At 41.7% G+C, this 19,507-nt stretch overlaps 1 pseudogene; it reads right to left on the bottom strand.

The window, feature by feature from the left end:
* Positions 1-19,507, bottom strand: part of LOC127079036 (beta-galactosidase-like) — a 104,428-nt pseudogene that overhangs the window by 10,972 nt on the left and 73,949 nt on the right.

Raw genomic sequence — 19,507 nt, forward strand, 5'->3', positions numbered from 1 at the left:
CAGAAGAAGAGTCGTATCCACCAGGTTATCCCCATCAGATCTAGAGTCAATAAGATTAGGATACGGTGACGAAGAAAACTTCGAGATATTCAACATAGACGATTCAGGAATAACAGACTGGAGAAAGCCTGTCAAGGATTATCTACAAGACCCAAATCAGAAAGCAGAAAGAAAGGTAAAATACAGAGCGTTGAGTTACGTACTTTTGGGAAATGAATTGTTCAAAAAGACTGCAGAAGGAGTTTTGTTGAAATGCCTGAGTGAGGATGAAGCCTACATAGCCTTGTCAAATGTACACAGTGGAGCGTGTGGCGCGCACCAAGCAGGTCACAAAATGAAGTGGCTGTTATTTCGACAAGGGATGTATTGGCCAACAATGCTGAAAGATTGTGTCGAATTCGCAAAAGGTTGTCAGGAATGTCAAGTACATGCAGGCATACCTCATGTCCCTGCAAGTGAGTTGCACTCAATTATAAAACCTTGGCCATTCAGAGGATGGGCGTTGGACTTGATCGGGGAGATTCGACCAGCTTCCTCAAAAGGGCAAAGGTACATTTTGGTTGGGATAGATTATTTCACAAAATGGACCGAAGCCATACCATTGGTGAATGTGGATCAAGAAGCAGTCATAGACTTTATCCAAAAATACATAATTTACAGATTTGGGATACCTGAGACAATAACAACAGATCAAGGATCTGTGTTCACTGGTAAAAACATGCAGAAGTTTGCACAAGAAACAGGTTTTAAGCTCCTTACTTCGACACCTTACTACGCTCAAGCAAATGGGCAGGTTGAAGCAGCCAACAAGGTAGTGATAAACTTGATTAAGAAGCATGTGGGGAAAAAGCCTAGAAATTGGCATAAAACTTTGGATCAAGCCTTGTGGGCTTGTCGAACGTCCCCCAAAGAGGCAACGAATTCGACCCCATTCAAGTTGACTTACGGACATGATGCAGTTTTGCCAGTCGAAATATATCTGCAGTCAGTTAGAGTGCAAAGGCATCATGAAATCCCATCAGATACATATTGGAGCATGATGATGGACGAACTAGTTGACTTAGACGAAGAAAGGTTGCGCGCGCTAGACCTAATAAGAAGACAAAAGAGGAGAGTCGAAAGATTTTACAACAAGAAAGTAAGATCCAAGACCTTCTTAATAGGTGATCTTGTGTGGAAAGTAATCCTTCCCATGGATCGAAAAGATAAATTAATGGGAAAGTGGTCTCCTAAATGGGAAGGACCTTTCCAGGTTTTGAGAACATTCTCAAACGGCGCATATGAAATAAAAGAAATAGAGAAGGATAAGAGAATCCTAAGAATAAATGGCAAGTATTTGAAAAAATATAAGCCTACATTGCAGGAAATAAAAATAGTAACAGAATAAGTGCAAAACATAATTGTGATAAGATGGGCCAAATAAAAATGGCATTCAAAAGTTATTACAAAGAAAGCCTCACAGGGCTGAGAGTTGCTAAAATAAATTCGACTAAAAATTTAAATTGGCAAAAGTATCCTTCAAAGTGGCAAACTTCTGCCTCTGGAGTTGGAGTCGATGATCACAAAGACTTTTGTGAGTAGAGAGAGTCTCAATCTCTTGGCTAAGCTGATGGGCTTTCTCCGCATGTCGAATACCCACCCTCAATTCTTCGTCAATCTCGCTCTGTTGGGGTTGCTGAATAGATGCCTTACGTTTCTCCTCTTGAGAGATTTTTTCTTGAAGTGCTGCTATCTGCGTTTGCCATTTTTGAATATTGTCATTGCAAGCAGCAACTTCTTCGACGTACGTTTCAGAAAGCTTTTGCAATTTTGAAACTTTGTCGGTCGAAGTCGAAACGGCATCCCATTCAGCAGCCTGAGTGTCAGACTTGGAGGAGATTTGAGCGGTAAGATCCCTTTGACGATGGAGATCCGCAGTGGCCAAATCAATAAGAGTCATCAACTCCATCACAAAACTGCCAATCTCAGCAGAAGTTTCCAAAACATTCACTTGCTTCAAGAGTTTCTTAAGACTAATTTGAGCAAGGGAATTCTCTTCCAAGACTTTAAACAAATCGACATCAAGGATTTTCTTTTTGATCTTGGTCAGGAGGCTGCCAAGCGATGGTGCTTCAGAAGTTGCCCCAGAAGCGGTCGAACTACTCTGAGAAGAATCCTGGAAATTGAAACGAGTGCTAAGCATGGCTTGCAGATACTCCAAAGGTCTTTGCACTTTGAGGTTTTCAAGCTCCTCGCGAGAGAAACTGGTCGAACCAGTCGATTTGCTACTCCCTTGGACCCGGTCAGGAACAGGTGGAGTGTTTCGCGTCGAAGTAGGTTCGACCTCTGTTCGTTTCGACTGATTGTCCCCATCTCTGACAGCCTCATCTTTAGGAGTATCTTCGACCACAACCTCCATTTCAATATCATCACCCTGAGGTGCAGCATGTAATCCTGGATGAGGAGGAGATTCATCTTCAGAGGCTTCACCCACAGTGGTGTCGAACTCTCCTACGGTTTGCATATCATGGTCACTTGTGGAGACATCTGCCTCTGGGGCTATTTCCTCCAGAATTTTCTCAGGCGTTTTTTCGACAACCACCTGTTCCTGAAAATAAATTCTAAGATTTAGAAGGAAAGATGTAGGAAAGGTAAAACATACGCTGTCGAAATAAAAAATTACCTCAGGAATTTCAGTATTAAAACTGGACTTCCCACTCCCCATATCTTTCGACTGAGGCTTGGCAGGGGAAGCACTGGCAAGATCCTTCCTGGTTGGGTTAGCAATGGACCTTTGGGAAGAGACCTTCACGAGTTTCTTTTTCTTCTGAGGGGGAGGGATTAACTCTGGAGATTCATCACCAGACTCTTCGTTAGGGACTTTATCCTCTTCTTTCTCCTCTTCATTCCTTTTCTTTTGGATTGTTGGGGGTCTTCGACTTACCTAGTCATACAGGCCAAAGCCAGTTAGTCCCAAATAATAGAAGGAAAATAATAAGAAGAGAAAAAGTTTTGCACCTTTGTCGAAGGCTTTTTAGCAGTACTGGGCGACGCTTCGACAGCAGCTTTCTTAGCAGGGATCTTCACGGCTAAGGAAAGAAATAAAATTCAGAAACAAATATAAGAGATACATGATAAGACAGTTAGAATAACAGAAAGAAAAATCATATTTTTTTTCTGTGAACACCTTCAAGAATGGTATCTTCCACGCGAACGTGTTCTATTCCAATATGAAGGTGTCCTGGATATTCGCCCAGATGATACTTAGTCGGAACCACACGCTCAGCAGGCTTTTGATACTTTTGACGAAGAATTTTCATAAAATCCCCACAAAGGAACCAGTCTGGAAGTGGAAAACCAAACGCCACCCCAAAGTCAGCAGTTGGCAAGGGAGGAAACTTTGGTGGATGACAATTGAAAGCAAGGTCATAGCGCGCTTCTGGTGAAAGATTGGAAGGCAGTGACAGTTTTTTAAACTTCTCTGTCAATTTGCGTTTTAATTCAGCCGCTGCTTCACATATGGTTCGACTAAGATCATCAGGTCTATATGCAGTTTCAAAATACTTTTGAAATTTCTGTATTTCCTTAATATGTCGTTGAATACCTTTTTTGGTCCGATCCTGCACAAAAGCGAAAGCATTTGTCAAATGCGTGGCAAAAGCAGCTACGTCAAAAAATTTGTTGGAATAATATTCCTTCCACCATTCATCAAACTCAGGAGTGCATAAGAATGATGGTCGAAAAATAACTGGTCGAATGTCGAGAGAAGCATCAGCTAGTTTCTTCGACAGTTCTTTGCCTTCGTCTTCAGTGTGAAGGGAGTTATAAAAAATGATGGACCCCTTTTTGGGGAATATAGGTTGAGGTTTGATTTGGATTAGACCAAACTGTCTAGAAACAAGGTTGGGTTGATAAACTATCAAAGCAACCTGATTTTTTGTGGTGTTACGATAGGAAAAAAGGAGCCTAGGGGTCAAGAATGATTCCCAAACATTCAGAAATGTATTTTCATCCTTTTGCATCTCCAGAGGCAGTTGTTGGGTAAACCACTTAGGTCCAATCTTTCTATCAGCAAAAGGTGCCATGGTCGAAGTAAATTGATACCTTTTAGCAAACATCATAACATAGCTTTTAAAAGCTTGTCGAAGGCTGATTCCTTCGTCAGTTGGCGTTAGTAGCACTAATCTTGGCCATTCGACAGTCCTATCGCTTACCTCTTCTTCATCTATTTCTGGTGCTACAGGCAGATTGGCTTCAAAGGTGGCATTGAGCCATAGTTGCAAGAGCCAAAAAGGTCCTGACAAGTTGATTTTCCCTTGGGTTTTAGTGTTCTTTAAGAAATGTACGCTCTCGCTCAAAGATTCATAGAGATTCGCCAGAATCATTTCGCTCAAACATAGTTTCGTGCCTGCATGAAGCTGATTGGCTATGGTGATAAATCTCTTAGCAACTTGAAGAGAGCGAGAACAGAACACATATTTGGACAGCCATAAGGTCAAAAAGGCTATATGTTCGACATCTAAAACTTCAGTGGTACTCTTATCATGGTAATGGGACATAAATAAGGAGTAGGGTGCAAGGCTGGTCTCGAAGGCGATGGTATCTTCACTTAAGACAGTAGGGTCGAAATCTATACCATTGGGGTGAAGACCAACAATGGCTGCTGCGTCGAAAAGAGTAGGCGTAACCATCCCACAAGGGAGGTGAAAGGTGTTGTAAGTACTATCCCAAAAGTAGAGAGAAGCCAAAAGCATATTTGGACAGATATTGGGTCCTACTCTTGACAACTGGATAAGGTCGAAAATGCCTACTTCTTTCCAAAAAGACCCTTTAACTTTTTCGATTTTATCTAACCAAGATATGTAGTCACAAGGATCTTTCGACCATGGGCAGGTTCTAAATATCCTGGGAAAATTCAAATAGGCTAAGTCCAACTCTCCAACATCTGTCGAACTTGGTGAATCTTTCTGTTCTACAACTTTCTCTTTAGGCTGAGGTTTTCTTCCAGCACCTATGGGTTTTGTGTGAAAGTAAGATGGAAAAAACTCTCTTAAACGCTCTGGTTTAATCTCTGGGTTTGGAAGGGGACCTAACATAGCGTGATAATTTCCAGAAATAAGAACAGGGATTAGTACCTGAGATTTATAAATGCAGTTTTTTTCTTTTTCGTTTGGAGGTTCCGGAACATACTGTTGATTTCCAATGGTCATTGGCCCTTTTAAATCATGCGCAGGAGGAAAAGATGAGTCTTGTTTCTTCTTGGAGTGTTTACTGCTTGAGGGTTTTTGAGGCGCCATTGCTAAAACAACTTAGGAAGATTTCTCAGAAAATATGAAAAGCTTGAGAAATGGGTATGAAATAAGGAAATCTGAAACGTGAAAGGGTTTAAAGAAAAGGTTTATGGGTATTTATAGGAAGAAGATGTTGAAAAGTTCTAGATGGTAATGGTGTTAGTGGGACACGTGGCCGTCTCTGATGGGAATAATGAAGAGTTGGAAGTTGAAAAGAAACTATGACGTGAGGAAATGATGGAAGTGAACTCTGAACGTGGGCTAAGACGTGACATTTTGGAGAAAGTGTAATGATGAATCTGCATTGGAAATTGAGATTATCAGAATTACATTTAATGAGGTTTAAGTGACGTGGCATCAAAACGCTGATTGACAACAAATGACTGTTTCTCCCAGAACGAACAGTCGAAACGTCTTTGCTGGGGGGCAATTTGTATACGTGCGTTTTCGACGCCATGAGATTTGGTGTAAGAAATGATGTTTTCGACAAATGATGACATGGGTTAAAACGATTTGATTAGTATGGTTCGACACTTCGACCAGGAGGAGGTTTCGTCATTTCGACAAAGATGTTTGCACCTAGGAAAAGCACTTTCGACAAGACACGGAAGACCTTGCAGTATGTTGATAATTCGACAAAAGCCTGAAAGAAGACGTCACTTCGACTCAAAAGTAAATTTGAATTTAAAAGGTTGTGACGTTTGGCAGAAGACGCGTGGAAGCATCTGGCGAAAGGAGGAGAGCCATGTGTCATAGTTTTAGGATTTAGTCGTTATTGACAGTTATGTTATTTGTGTATATATAGGGTAGTTATTATCTAAAAAAAGGTGTGAAGAATTACTATATACAAAATTCCTGAAAACACTCAAAGTACCCGTGTGAGAGAAAAGAGTCATATTTGGAAAATGTATGTGTAAACAAACACCAATCCCTTCAAAGTTTATTTTATAAAGTTTAAGTCTTTACAAATCTCTTTTATGCTTTCCAGTCATTTATCTTTCTGCATTTTATACCTTTCGACACTTTACATTTCGTCAGTTAGTTTCTGCCATTTACTTTATCTTGTTAAATTTACATCTACGTTACATTGTAATCAACACACTTCGACGTAAAACACTTAGAGAAACAGAACTGAAAGATATGGAAGTGATTTTAGACATCTTCAAAACCATCTAGATTTGCACATGTCCTAGGATTTGTGTGGTTGATCCTGCAAGTAACCCAATTCTACACGTTTTGGTAAACCAGAGGTTGTTCGCCAAATTTCACAGCGAACATAACTGCAAACGATGTATGCATGCGTATGCTGTGAAATGATGTAATGAATGAATTATGCATCTGAAAAGTTCTTCCAGAGGACTCTACTGGGGAAAACAAATCTCAATCTTCTGGTTGGAGATACTGGTATCGGTGATCCTTTCTTAGCCGGGGATGCTTGATTTCTGTCTGATGGTAGAAATGTTCAACAGAAGCCTGGCTGGGGGTGGAAGAGATGACCCATTTGTCTAGTAATGCCACTCTCTTCTGGGAATGACTGGCTTTGCTGGGGGATAGGATTAGCAACGGATTCATTGGAAAGCATGATTAGACCTTCTCCTCGATCCTGAAGTCTAGTAGTAATCGCTATTTCTATTTTATGCACGCATTTTTGGTAAACATCGATCATATCCAAATGCATATATTAATTCGAATTAAATCAATGGACGTTTATGCAAACAAAACAGAGAAAGTAAAACAAGAGCATTTTTTTTGAAACTAAAATTATATTGATTTCGAAAGAGGGCCTATAAACAGGCAATTTGTGTACAAGGAGACAAAAATCCTAGTAAGAGGAAATTGTCAAGAAAACAAAGAGAAAGCTATGCCGAAAACGTCCTATTGACTTTAATTCCACTACTGCCATTATGTCTTCAAGCCTCTCATCTCCTGCTGTCGGATAGAAGTGATTAGCTTGTTCAGTCCTTTGAACTTGGATGAAGCTGTCTGAGAACGGGACATAGTCATACGCTTTAATCCCTAATTTTTGCCTGGACCGCCTTTTCAGGTTTTCAATCCACCAGGATACCCCTTTTTTCCCAAGCCGCCTTTTCAGGTTTTCGACTTGCCGGGTGCACATTTTTTTATGTTTATCCCTAATTTTTGCCCGAACCTTTTTGGTTCGCCGGGATGCCCTTACTTTTGCCTAGGTACGTCGACCTAGCAGGTCTCTTTTATGCGTAGTATTTTTTGACTATGTCTGCGTTCACGGGATGTGGGAAGTCTTCGCCGTCCATTGTGGCTAGTATCATGGCTCCACCAGAGAATACCTTCTTAACTACAAACGGCCCTTCGTACGTGGGAATCCATTTGCCTCTGGGATCACCTTGTGGTAGAGTGATGCGCTTTACCACCAAGTCGCCAATTTGATACACCTGTCTCTTGACTCTTTTGTTAAATGCCTGGGTCATGCGCTTCTGATATATCTGTCCATGACAAACAGCCGCAAGTCTCTTCTCATCAATCAAGTTTATCTGATCGAGTCGAGTCTGAATCCATTCATCTTCATCTAAGCCCGCCTCTTTCATGATTCTTAGAGAGGGAATCTGGACTTCCACTGGTAAAACGGCTTCCATTCCGTAGACTAAAGAGAAAGGAGTTGCTCCTGTCGAAGTGCGTACTGAAGTGCGATAACCGTGAAGAGCAAACGGTAACATCTCATGCCAGTCTTTGTACGTCACCGTCATCTTTTATATGATCTTCTTGATATTCTTATTAGCAGCCTCCACGGCACCGTTCATCTTTGGCCGGTACGGAGAAGAGTTATGGTGTTTTATTTTGAACTGCGTGCAGAGTTCAGTAATCATCTTGTTGTTCAAATTAGTACCATTGTCAGTAATAATTCTTTCAGGGATGCCATATCGACAAATGAGATTATTCTTGATGAATCGTGCCACCACATTCTTGGTGACAGAAGCAAATGAGGCTGCCTCTACCCACTTTGTAAAGTAATCAATAGCGACGAGGATGAAACGATGTCCATTGGAAGCCGTAGGTTTAATCTCTCCAATCATATCGATGCCCCACATTGCAAAGGGCCAAGGTGATGTCAACACGTTCAATGGAGCAGGAGGCACATGTACTTTATCCGCATAGATCTGACACTTGTGACATGTTCTGGAGTGATGGTGGCAATCAGCTTCCATGGTAGACCAATAATACCCTGATCTCAGAATCTTCTTGGCCATCGTATGCCCACTAGAATGAGTCCCAAAAATACCATCATGCATGTCTTCCATAATCTCTTCTGCTTCCTTTTTATCCACACAGCGAAGCAAAGTTGAGTCATGATTACGTTTGTATAATACTCCATTACTCAAAAAGAATTTAGCAGAGAACTTCCTCAGGAATTTTCTATCATTGATAGATGCCCCCTCAGGGTACTCCTGAGTTTCTAAATATCTTTTTACTTCGTGGAACCAAGGTTTTTCCCGTACTCCCTCGGTGTTAAGTTCATAACAGTATGCCGGTTCATCTAGTCGCTCAATGGTGATCCTGGGAGCTTCATTGTCCCATCTGACTCTGAACATAGATGACATGGTAGCTAATGCGTCTGCCAACTGATTCTCTTCTCGTGGGATATGTTCGAATGTTATCTCTTCAAAGTATGGGATTAATGTCATCACCCATTCTCGGTAAGGGATGAGATTCGGATGCTTAGTGTCCCATTCTCCTTTGATCTGACTGATTACTAATGCTGAGTCTCCGTACACACTCAAAAACTTGACCCGCCGGTCTATAGCAGCCTTGAGTCCCAAAATACATGCTTCATACTCAGCCATATTATTGGTACAATGAAAACATAGTCTAGCAGTGAAAGGCGTATGGTAACCCTCGGGAGAAATGATTACCACACCAACACCATTGCCCAATGCATTAGAAGACCCATCGAAAACCATAGTCCATCGGGATCCTAGTTCGGGTCCTTCCTCCGGTCCAGGTTCTTCATAATCAGTAACAAGCATGACATCCTCATCTGGGAACTCAAAGTTCATAGATTGGTAATCATCCATTGCTTGATGAGCCAAATGATCGGCTAGCACACTTCCTTTGATTGCTTTCTGGGTAGTATACTGGATATCGTACTCTGTTAAGATCATCTGCCATCTTGCTATTCTTCCGGAGAGAGCGGGTTTCTCAAATATGTATTTGATATGATCCATCTTAGAAATCAATAAAGTGGTATGATTCAACATGTATTGTCTTAGTCGGCGAGCAGCCCAGGCCAAAGCACAACAGGTTTTCTCGAGCAGTGAGTATCTTGTTTCACAGTCGGTAAACTTTTTGCTAAGGTAGTATATGGCATGCTCTTTTCGACCAGACTCGTCATGTTGCCCCAATACACACCCCATTGAATTTTCTAACACGGTCAAATACATGATTAGAGGTCTTCCTTCAACGGGCGGTACCAGAATTGGAGGTTCTTGGAGATATTTCTTGATTTTGTCAAAAGCTTCTTGGCATTCATCATTCCATATCATCTCTTGATTTTTCCTCAGTAATTTGAAGATGGGTTTGCAAGTAGCGGTCAAATGGGAGATAAATCGGGCAATGTAGTTCAACCGTCCCAAGAAACCTCTGACTTCTTTATCCGTACGGGGAACTGGCATTTCTTGAATAGCCTTCACCTTAGCCGGGTCAACCTCAATCCCTTTACCACTGACAATAAATCCCAGGAGTTTACCGGATCTTACTCTAAAGGTGCATTTGTTCGGGTTCAATCTTAGCTTGTATTTCTTCAACCTCTCAAACAATTTGTACAAATGATCGAGATGTTCATCCTCAGTATGAGATCTGGCTATCATGTCATCCACATATACTTCTATTTCATGATGGATCATATCATGGAACAAAACCACCATAGCACGCTGGTACGTTGCCCCTGCATTCTTTAAACCAAATGGCATTACTTTATAACAGAACGTGCCCCATTGCGTCACAAACGTAGTTTTCTCCATGTCCTCAGGCGCCATCTTAATCTGGTTGTAACCTGAGAATCCATCCATGAATGAGAACACCTTGTGTTGAGCGGTGTTATCTACCAGAACATCAATGTGCGGGAGTGGAAAGTCATCCTTGGGACTCGCTTTATTCAGGTCTCGGTAATCTACACACATTCGCACCTTACCATCCTTCTTTGGCACTGGTACCACATTAGAAACCCATTGAGGATAAGAAGTAACAGCCAGAAAACCTGCATCAAATTGTTTCATCACCTCGGCTTTGATTTTCTCAGACATTTCAGGACGCATGCGACGAACCTTTTGCTTAACAGGACGACATTCTTCCCTCGTTGGCAGTCGATGCACTACTATATCGGTATCCAGTCCTGGCATGTCTTCATAAGACCAAGCAAAAATCTCTACATAGTCATGCAACATCTGAATCAACCTTCTCTTGACACTGTTTTCCAAGCCTGCTCCTATTTTGACTTCTTTCTTGTTTACTTTAGTACCCAGATTTACAGTCTCAACTGACTCCTCGTGTGGCTGTATAGTCCTTTCTTCCCGCAGTAACAGTCTGGCAAGTTCTCCAGGTACTTCACAATCTTCCTCACTTCCATCCTCGGCTTGGTAGATCGGATTTTCAAAGTCGTAATGAACAGTAGTAGAACTATTGTCAACAGGATCCAGAGTGGGTATGGATCTGCAATTCGTTACGTGAGTGTGTGTAAGAAAACATAGCTCGTTTGGAAGATGACAGAAAAGATAAAGAGCGCAATATTTGAATGCAAAAAGTCCATTGATTTATTGAATATGAATATGCTTATGAAGATGACAAAACCCTTAACAAATTAGCTATTGTGCCCCGGGCATAGACACAACGCTTGGAGAAGTTCAATTGTAAAAAAAACAAAAATTTGCAACACTAAAATAGACAATAACAATTACTCCTGACTAAAGGAAATCGGGATAGTGTCTTCAGCCTTCCAATTATTGAGTCCGTCACCAATTGTTGGGAAAATCCAGCTATCCAGGTCGCAATCGCTGTCAGCATCTTCTACATCATTAATTTGACTCTTGTCAGAGCTGAACCCCAGGCCAAATTTGTCAGACTTGTACGGTACGTCGATCAATTGACCCCAGCCAGTACGACCACCATCTTCAACCACGGCTTGAGCGTCCTTCAGAGAAATCATAGCAGGAGGAGCACGAATAACCTTGGGTACACAGGAAGTTGGCTTAAGGACAGGATTGGTCGGAGGAACTACTTCAAATGACTGACAAAGAGTCTCAATGAATTCACCATCCATCTCGACGTATCTGAAGGTATGCACACTACTGACAATGTACTCTTCTTCTCCACACACGGTGACAATTTTGCCCTTTGTGGGATACCTCAACTTTTGATGGAGAGACGAGGCTACAGCGCCTGCCCCATGAATCCAAGGGCATCCCAGTAAGCAGGAATAGGCAGGACGAATGTTCATTACATGGAAGGTAGTGTTGAAGACTTGAGGTCCTATCTTGATAGGAATGACTACTTCTCCATGGACAACACTCTTCGCACCATCGTAAGCACGTACCACAATGTCACTAGGTTTCAGTTCAATGCTTTTACAATCCAGCTTATCCAGCACAGCTGTCGGCAGCACATTCAAGGAAGAGCCATTATCGATCAACACATGAGACAAAGTGATTCCCCTACACTCAATGGAGATATGCAGGGCTTTATTGTGATTCTTTCCTGCTGGTGTCAGATCAGCGTCGGAAAAGCCTAGGCCATTGTCAACAGCCAAGTGAGCAACATAATGTTCGAACTGATCGACAGATGTCTCCTGAGGTACATGAGCGGTCTTCAAGAATTTTATCAATGCATTGGCATGAGGTTCAGAAGATAACAACAAGGATAACATCGAGATCTTAGACGGGGTATGCCCCAACTGTTCTACAACATCAAAATCACTCTTGCGAATGATTTTCAGCATTTCTTCCATTTCTTGTTTGGCAACATCTTCGGGAGTAACTTCGACCGGTGTCTCTGACTGAGAAGGATTGACTGGCTCCTTTCCTCGAGTTTCAAGGACAGGAGGTGAGATTTCTGGAGAGAAGATCCTTCCGCTTCGAGTAATTTTACTAGTCCCAACAATGCCACTAGTATTAGCAGCATTATCCACTTGCTTCACGCCATGGACGTAAACATCACCGCCATAATTCCACGGAATAGCTTTGCTTGAGGAATACGGGATCGGGCCAGGTGCAGTGATGATTAGGGGAGCAACCCTGGGCTCAGCAGTAATCTTCACAGGCGCCCTGGTAGCGGTAATCTTCACTGGAACTTTGGACCTAGCAATCACAGATATTTCTTCAATAGGGTTTTCCGCCTTAGGAATCCTTTCGAAGAGAACTGTACGATCGTCCATCAGCCGTTGAATACCATTCTTCAATTTCAAACAGTCCTCGGGCCGGAGTATGCAGAGATTGCAATCTTCAGCACAACCTGGAAATAAACCAGCTTGCAATAAATTCCTCTTTATGATCGGGAGAGGAGATGTTAAGTCCGCCACATTGGAAACGTGATCGTCATCATCCACGGCATTAACCGTCTTGTCATGATTAGGCATAGGGGCAGTGATGACATTAGGGGTCTCCGGAGGCTCAAACTCAATTTCTCCAGCTTCGATCATATCCTGAATCTTATTCTTCAATGACCAGCAATCGTTTGTATCATGCCCGGGGCTATCGGAGTGATATGCACACCTAGCATTAGGGTTATAACGAGAAGAGGTAGTGTTGGGATTCGTAGGAGGATCTCTGAGGGTGATCAAATTTGCCTTTAGCATTCCCTGCAGTGCCTGTGCCAAGGTCATATTGATCCTGGTAAACTACCTTCTTGGCCTGTCTTGTTTCGACCCTTTTGACCGTACACAGCATTTGATTCGTTCCTCCCCTGATAGGACCTTTTGGTGCTTGCAGAGGTAGCCGCCTGTATCTTTCCACTTCGGATGCCGCTTTCAACACGTTCACCTGTTAATATAAGTTCAGTGAAACCTGATGAAGAACTTCCCAGTAGATGGCTGTAGAATGGGCCGGTCAGTGTGCCCATGAACATGTCCACCAATTCTCTGTCAGTCATAGGGGGTTTGACTCTGCCAGCCAAATCTCTCCACTTTTGAGCATATTCTTTAAAGCTTTCTTTAGATCCCATAGTCATATTCTGCAACTGTAGCCGGGTAGGTGCTAGTTCAGAGTTATACTGGTACTGTTTATAGAAAGTTGTTGCTAAATCAGTCCAGGTGCGGATGTCAGAGCTCTCGAGCTGATAATACCATTCCAACTGTGTGCCAGACAGGCTCTCTTGGAAGAAATGGATCCATAGCTTCCTGTCAGTGGTATGCGGCTGAATCTTTCTCACATAAGCTCTCAGATGCATCTGAGGACAAGACGCACCATCGTACTTAGTGAAAGTGGGGATTTTGAATTTGCGAGGAATGGTCACATCGGAGACCAGACCCAAACTTTCGAAATCCAGATCGGGCGCCTTCTGACCCTCCATAGCTAGCATACGTTCTTCCAGCAACTTGTACTTATCATCTCTTGGAGAGTACTGTTCATTTTCATAATCTTCATCGTCATCCTCAGGGTTGGAGGAATCAGCATTCTCTTCCTCTGAATCATTCTCCGCCCCCTCTTCTGGACCATTCGGGATTCCAAACTTGACTCCTGCGGCCTGTCCTTTACGCCTTCTTCCCGGGTTAATGAAACTCACAGCTTTCTTGTCTTTCTTCTTTTCGAGCAAAAGAGCCTTCAGTTCCTCCTGCCCCTTGGATAAGCTTAGCATCATCTCCTTGAATTGAGCATTCTGAGTCTGGAGATCTTTGACAGTTTGTTCGAGATCCATTTTTCTGTTTGTAATCGAATTGTGAGAACATTGAACTTGTAAAATACCTGTTATGCAGTGTTATGTTATGTTATGCAATGCATGAAATGTTTTCAAGGACTTTTGAAATTTAACTTTGCGTAAATCACCAACAAGAGAGAAATGTTTATTGCTAATTTCTTTGATCAATGTTCATTACAAAAGGAATAATAATAAAAATACAATGAAAGCTCAAGTCTCCCAGGGGCGACTTCTTTTTGGGCGAAGATATGCATTGAGTCTTCGTTCCTCATTAAGCTGGCTGGTGAGCTCTAATACTTTCTTCTTTTCTGCATTGAACTGAGCTTCGAAAGTATCTCTCTCCTCTCTCAACTGGGTCCAGGATCTTTTCAATTCCTCAACATCGGTAGGCATATCTGGGTAAGAAATGATCTGAGGAGCACCTCCTTCAGCTTCAGGTTCGACAATCTGAGGTCCGATTGTAAGATATGGCATGACAAGTTCACGAGCTCTGGTGCGTACCCATCTGAGATAAGGTTCCATAGGAATAAAATTTTTCTGTCCTAACGTACCTCTCTTCACCATGCCCCAAGCTCGTACAAATCTTTGACGGAGGCCTTGGGAATCGTTGTCATAGTCGAACACAATGCCTTCGATGATCATTTCATGTGGACCATCTCTTCGAGCACAACCAAACTGTCGCAGAGCTAAAGCAGGATTATAAGTAATACCTCCTCTTATTCCTAGGAGTGGTACATTAGGGAACTCGCCACAACGGTCAATGATGGTAACATTTTCCTTGAACTGAGGACACCAACAGATGTCTGGGTGGGAGAGCGACATTATCCTTTGAGACCATTTCAAATTCTGCTCGTTCTTCAAGACTGATTGAGGAAGGTGCAAAATAAACCACCTAGACAACAAAGGTATGCAGCACATGAGAGTCCCTTGCTTCTTCATGGTACGAGTGTGGAGGGAATGCAAAATGTCTCCCAGCAAGGTAGGTACAGGGTTATGAGTGAGAAATATCTTAATAGCATTCATGTCTATGAATTGGTCTGGATTAGGGAATAACACCAAGCCATAGATTAGCAATGCCAGGATGTCTTCGAAAGCACGGACATTCATAACTTTTAAGAATTCTCGGGCCTTATTTGTCAGGAATTTGGCAAGTAAACCCTTAACTCCACTCCTTGTTACCCAATTAGCTTCAATGTCGGACTTCGTCATGTGTAAAGCTGCGGCAACTTCTTCAGCCTTCGGAACCTTTTCTAAACCACTGAAAGGTATTTGATCAAGGATAGGTATCCCAAGTAGTCTGGAGAATTCTTCCAGTGTAGGTACCAACTGATAATCTGGGAATGTGAAGCAATGATGTTTAGGGTCGAAGAACTGGAATAAAACTCTCATCATATCTTCTTTGAAACCAGTGGTAACCAAATTGAGGAGAGAACCGTGTTTCTTGATGAACTGGGCATGATCGGAAAGTTCTGACACTAAGTTCTTGAGTTGAGGAGAGATTGCTACAAGATTAATCCGGATGGTCTTCCTGGGAGCCATAGCTTTACAAAACAGAGCAAAGTTAAATCCCTAAGTCCGTGAAATGGTTAGTACAATGTTATGATGTCATGATGTTATGATGTTATGATGTTATGAGGTTAAATAAATAACAAGCACAAGCAAGTCACACAACCATCATTCCTACGTTTTAAGGCTTGCATGAGTTCCATAGGTAAGTACCCTCCCCACTGAAGTTTAGTTGGTTCAACCTGTCCTAGAATAGTAACCGGGTTCTAAAAGGATCTCCAATCATTGACCTTCCCTCAAGTCCACTTCAGTGCAACACCAAGTGGTTGACCGAAGCTTCCCTAAAGTCCAATCTTAAGGAGTGTAGTATCGAGTCTCAACCAACCCCAGTCGGAACCGAAGTCAGTTATCTCACTACTTTCTAATGGCCAGGATGAGTCAATTAGGGTTCTAAAAGTCTGGTTAATGCTTTAATGACACCACGCAGATGCCAGATTTTTCCTCAAGTAAACATGAGGAACATCAGGACATCCAAAGTGTCACATTAACCGTAGCCATCATTTTAACCATTCCAGTATACGCCGGATAGTCGCGATGATCTATTGCTACTTACCTAAGGTACACTAGATCCGGGTGTAGGATCTTTCACTCAAGAATACCCAAGCAATCCCTTAAAAGTAAATCAGACAATTTTAAATAAGTGATCTTGTTTTTTAAGGTAACCTCTCTTGTAATGATCCCCAGCAGAGTCGCCAGTTCTGTCATACGGTGAACTGACTTGGGGTGTTTTGCTTTTTATCGCAATGTCGCGGATAGCAAGAGTCGCCACCGACTTTTCTTTTATCCAATAAGGAAAGGTGGAAAAGAACAGGAAAGACCTCAATAGATTTTGGGTTCGGGAGGTACATTATACAAAGGGAAGGTGTTATCATCCTTTGTATCCATGGTTATCCATGGGCTCTTAATTGCTGGATCACTTATATTTTTGTCTGAAAAGTGTTGGTGAATTGTTTAAAAATGTTTCGAAAAGAGAGTTTAACTTTGTAATGATTCTCGTATGAATGTATACAAAGTATTTATCTCGTTTGATTTTGAAAAAAAACCGTTTAGAAAAATGTAACTTGGTAATGATTCTAGTATGAATGTATACCAAGTGGTGATTTTCTAGGACTTGCAAGGTGTGAGGGGTGGAAAATGTTTTAGGTTATGATCCAGTAATTGAGAGTTATACCTTCCTAAGGTCGTTATGGGCATTTCCTATCCTTATGAGGGTAAAACTGTCCTTACTATTGAGAAGTAAGTAGTTTTATCCTTTGGATGTAAAAGGGTCATCGTAGGGTCATCGATAGGTCATTGAAGGCAACAGTTGTAAGGATACCTTAGCATTCGAAGGGACGATCATCATTTAACCGTAGGCTACACCGAAGGGTCATCGAGGGACAAAATCGTATTTTCGAAGGCAACATCCGAGGGACCATGATTTATTTTATGATGATTTAACCGAAGGGCCGTTGCTAAGTGTATCCCTACATTCGCGGGACATGACCGTTATACCGTAATACCGTAGGGCAAAAGAGAGGTCCAAGATCACATATTTAGAGGCCATGTTTTAAAGTTAATTAGGTAATTAGGGTGAATCTCCACATTAAAATCAATACATTAAAAATAATACATTAAAATTAATACATTAAAATTAATTAAGCAATTTAGGGCAGCTCTTCACAAGGGTATCCCACAAATAAAGTGGAAGACCTAAACAACAATCTTTTCCTGGGGTGTGTGAACCTTTGCAACATTCAGCAAACGGGTTAGAATACCAAATCAGGGTGCAATCGAGGATTACACCGCAAAAGAAATCACAACAGTAATATGATCAGATAAACAATGCCTGGCTATGATAAAACATGAATGAAAAATCAGAATAGAAAAGTCGGCTACTGTCAGGTTCGCGCCTGCCTCGCCTAGCGAAGGCTTAGCGAATACTCGCTTCATGCTCGCTTAGCGACGTGCTAGCGAGCGACTGCGGATTCTGGTTTTGATATCAGTACAATTTCAACTAATTTTATGCCTTATGGCTTTCATTACAGCAATTATATGGTTAATCATTTAAGGTATTCAAGTGCACACTACAATTCACATGACAAACTTAAGATATTTTCATAAATTTAATCATAATGCCATATGCAAATTAAGAACATAAGGTAGTAATAGCAATGCCAACCTGTTTGTAATCGAATTGTAACCTTGAATTGGCCGACCGGATCGAATTGAGCGGAAGTGACCTTGCTGCCGCCGGCTTTTCCTTCAGGGTTTCTCGGAATTCTCAGGGTTAGCCTCCAGGGTTTTTCGTCTGTGAGCGCGAGGGTTTGCTTGCTAGGGTTCTCCTTTCGTCCTTTTTCGTTCTCCCTTTTCATTACTGAAGTGCTGGTATTTATAATGCTCTTTTTCATGACCTAATGGGCTCAGAATGAAGCCCGAAATTTTCTGTTGTCTGTCAGCTTCGCTAGGCGAGCGTGTAGCGAACGTTCGCTAGGCGAGCGTGTAGCGAACGCGTAGCGAACAGGCCAGTTTGGGCCATTTTCTGGATTGGGCCATTCGTGAGCTGGGCCTTTGTTCCTTTAAGATCAGTGTCATAAAAATGAGTCGGAGTGCCCTGAAAAATGTCTTGAAATATTAATGGGCAAATTTTGGGGTATGACAATCTCCATAGCTCGCAAACTGGATTTCTGAAATAGTTTTTCCATCAGGGCATTTTAGTTCTAAGGTTTTTCCATAATCTGTTCTTGCACATATAAAATCAATTGCAACTGTTTGAACAGACACATTAAAAGGGTTCCACCCATTTCCTCAAACAAAACCAACGTGTTACTTTTTGTGTCATTATTTAAGAATGACCTTGGCACATGGTAAAACCTCTGAGATGGTTCTCCACAGCCACTCAAACATTTATCAGCTCCATAATTTCCTCTATAATCACATTTAATATCACATCCATTTTTGTCAGCTACCATTGTAGGCCAATACCTTCTAATACTTTGACCATTAACCCATGCATGTCCTTTTGTAAGGCCTATGAAATCCACGACTACAGAGTCTTTACCTTCAGGGGTCTTAAAAGTAGTCTTGTACCAAGTCAATGGTTTTCCTATAACAACATTGTTTATGTTCCATTGAACTCCATTTTTAATTTTAGAATCATAGAACCTTCTAGCCTCACCGTTTAATCCAACCTTGTATGACCAACTAGATTTTGATAAATCCATAGTATTACCTGAACTGGTTGCAATGAGTTTCACAGGACCCCCAACAATACCAGTTTCTTTCATATCAAAAGATGCACCATAATGCGCATGACCAACTGTACCACTTAGTAAACTTATAATGTTGGTACCTTGTTTTAATGAAACGATTTTTTCATATGTAAAACGAAGGTTATCATATGTTCCCCACTGTGGGCCAATATATTGTCCATTAACATAGGCATGAAGAACATGGCCTGATGTGTTCACTTGCAAAGTTGCATTACTCCAAGTGGATGTTTCATTGATGAAAACCTTGGTCATGTACCACAAATAATCACTAGCATCAACGGTAACACTCTTTTGCTCTAAAAGTTGAGACGCGTTAAATGTACCTATTGCTTGTAAGGTGTCTTCCACAGGGTCAGATGCCCATGTCCAGATGAGTGAGTTTCCTAATTGTCGCACCTCGAAAAAATGGGGATACGACTTCAAAGCGAAGCGCGATCGCACGCTCGCAATGATGGACTGAACAGAGTCGCCACCGAACTTTATTTATTCCTAAAAAGGAAAGGGAAAATATCGATAAAACCCAAGAAAAAACGACAACGATTA

This window comes from Lathyrus oleraceus, chromosome 5, assembly GCF_024323335.1.
Source record: "Lathyrus oleraceus cultivar Zhongwan6 chromosome 5, CAAS_Psat_ZW6_1.0, whole genome shotgun sequence".
NCBI classification, from domain to species: domain Eukaryota; kingdom Viridiplantae; phylum Streptophyta; class Magnoliopsida; order Fabales; family Fabaceae; genus Lathyrus; species Lathyrus oleraceus.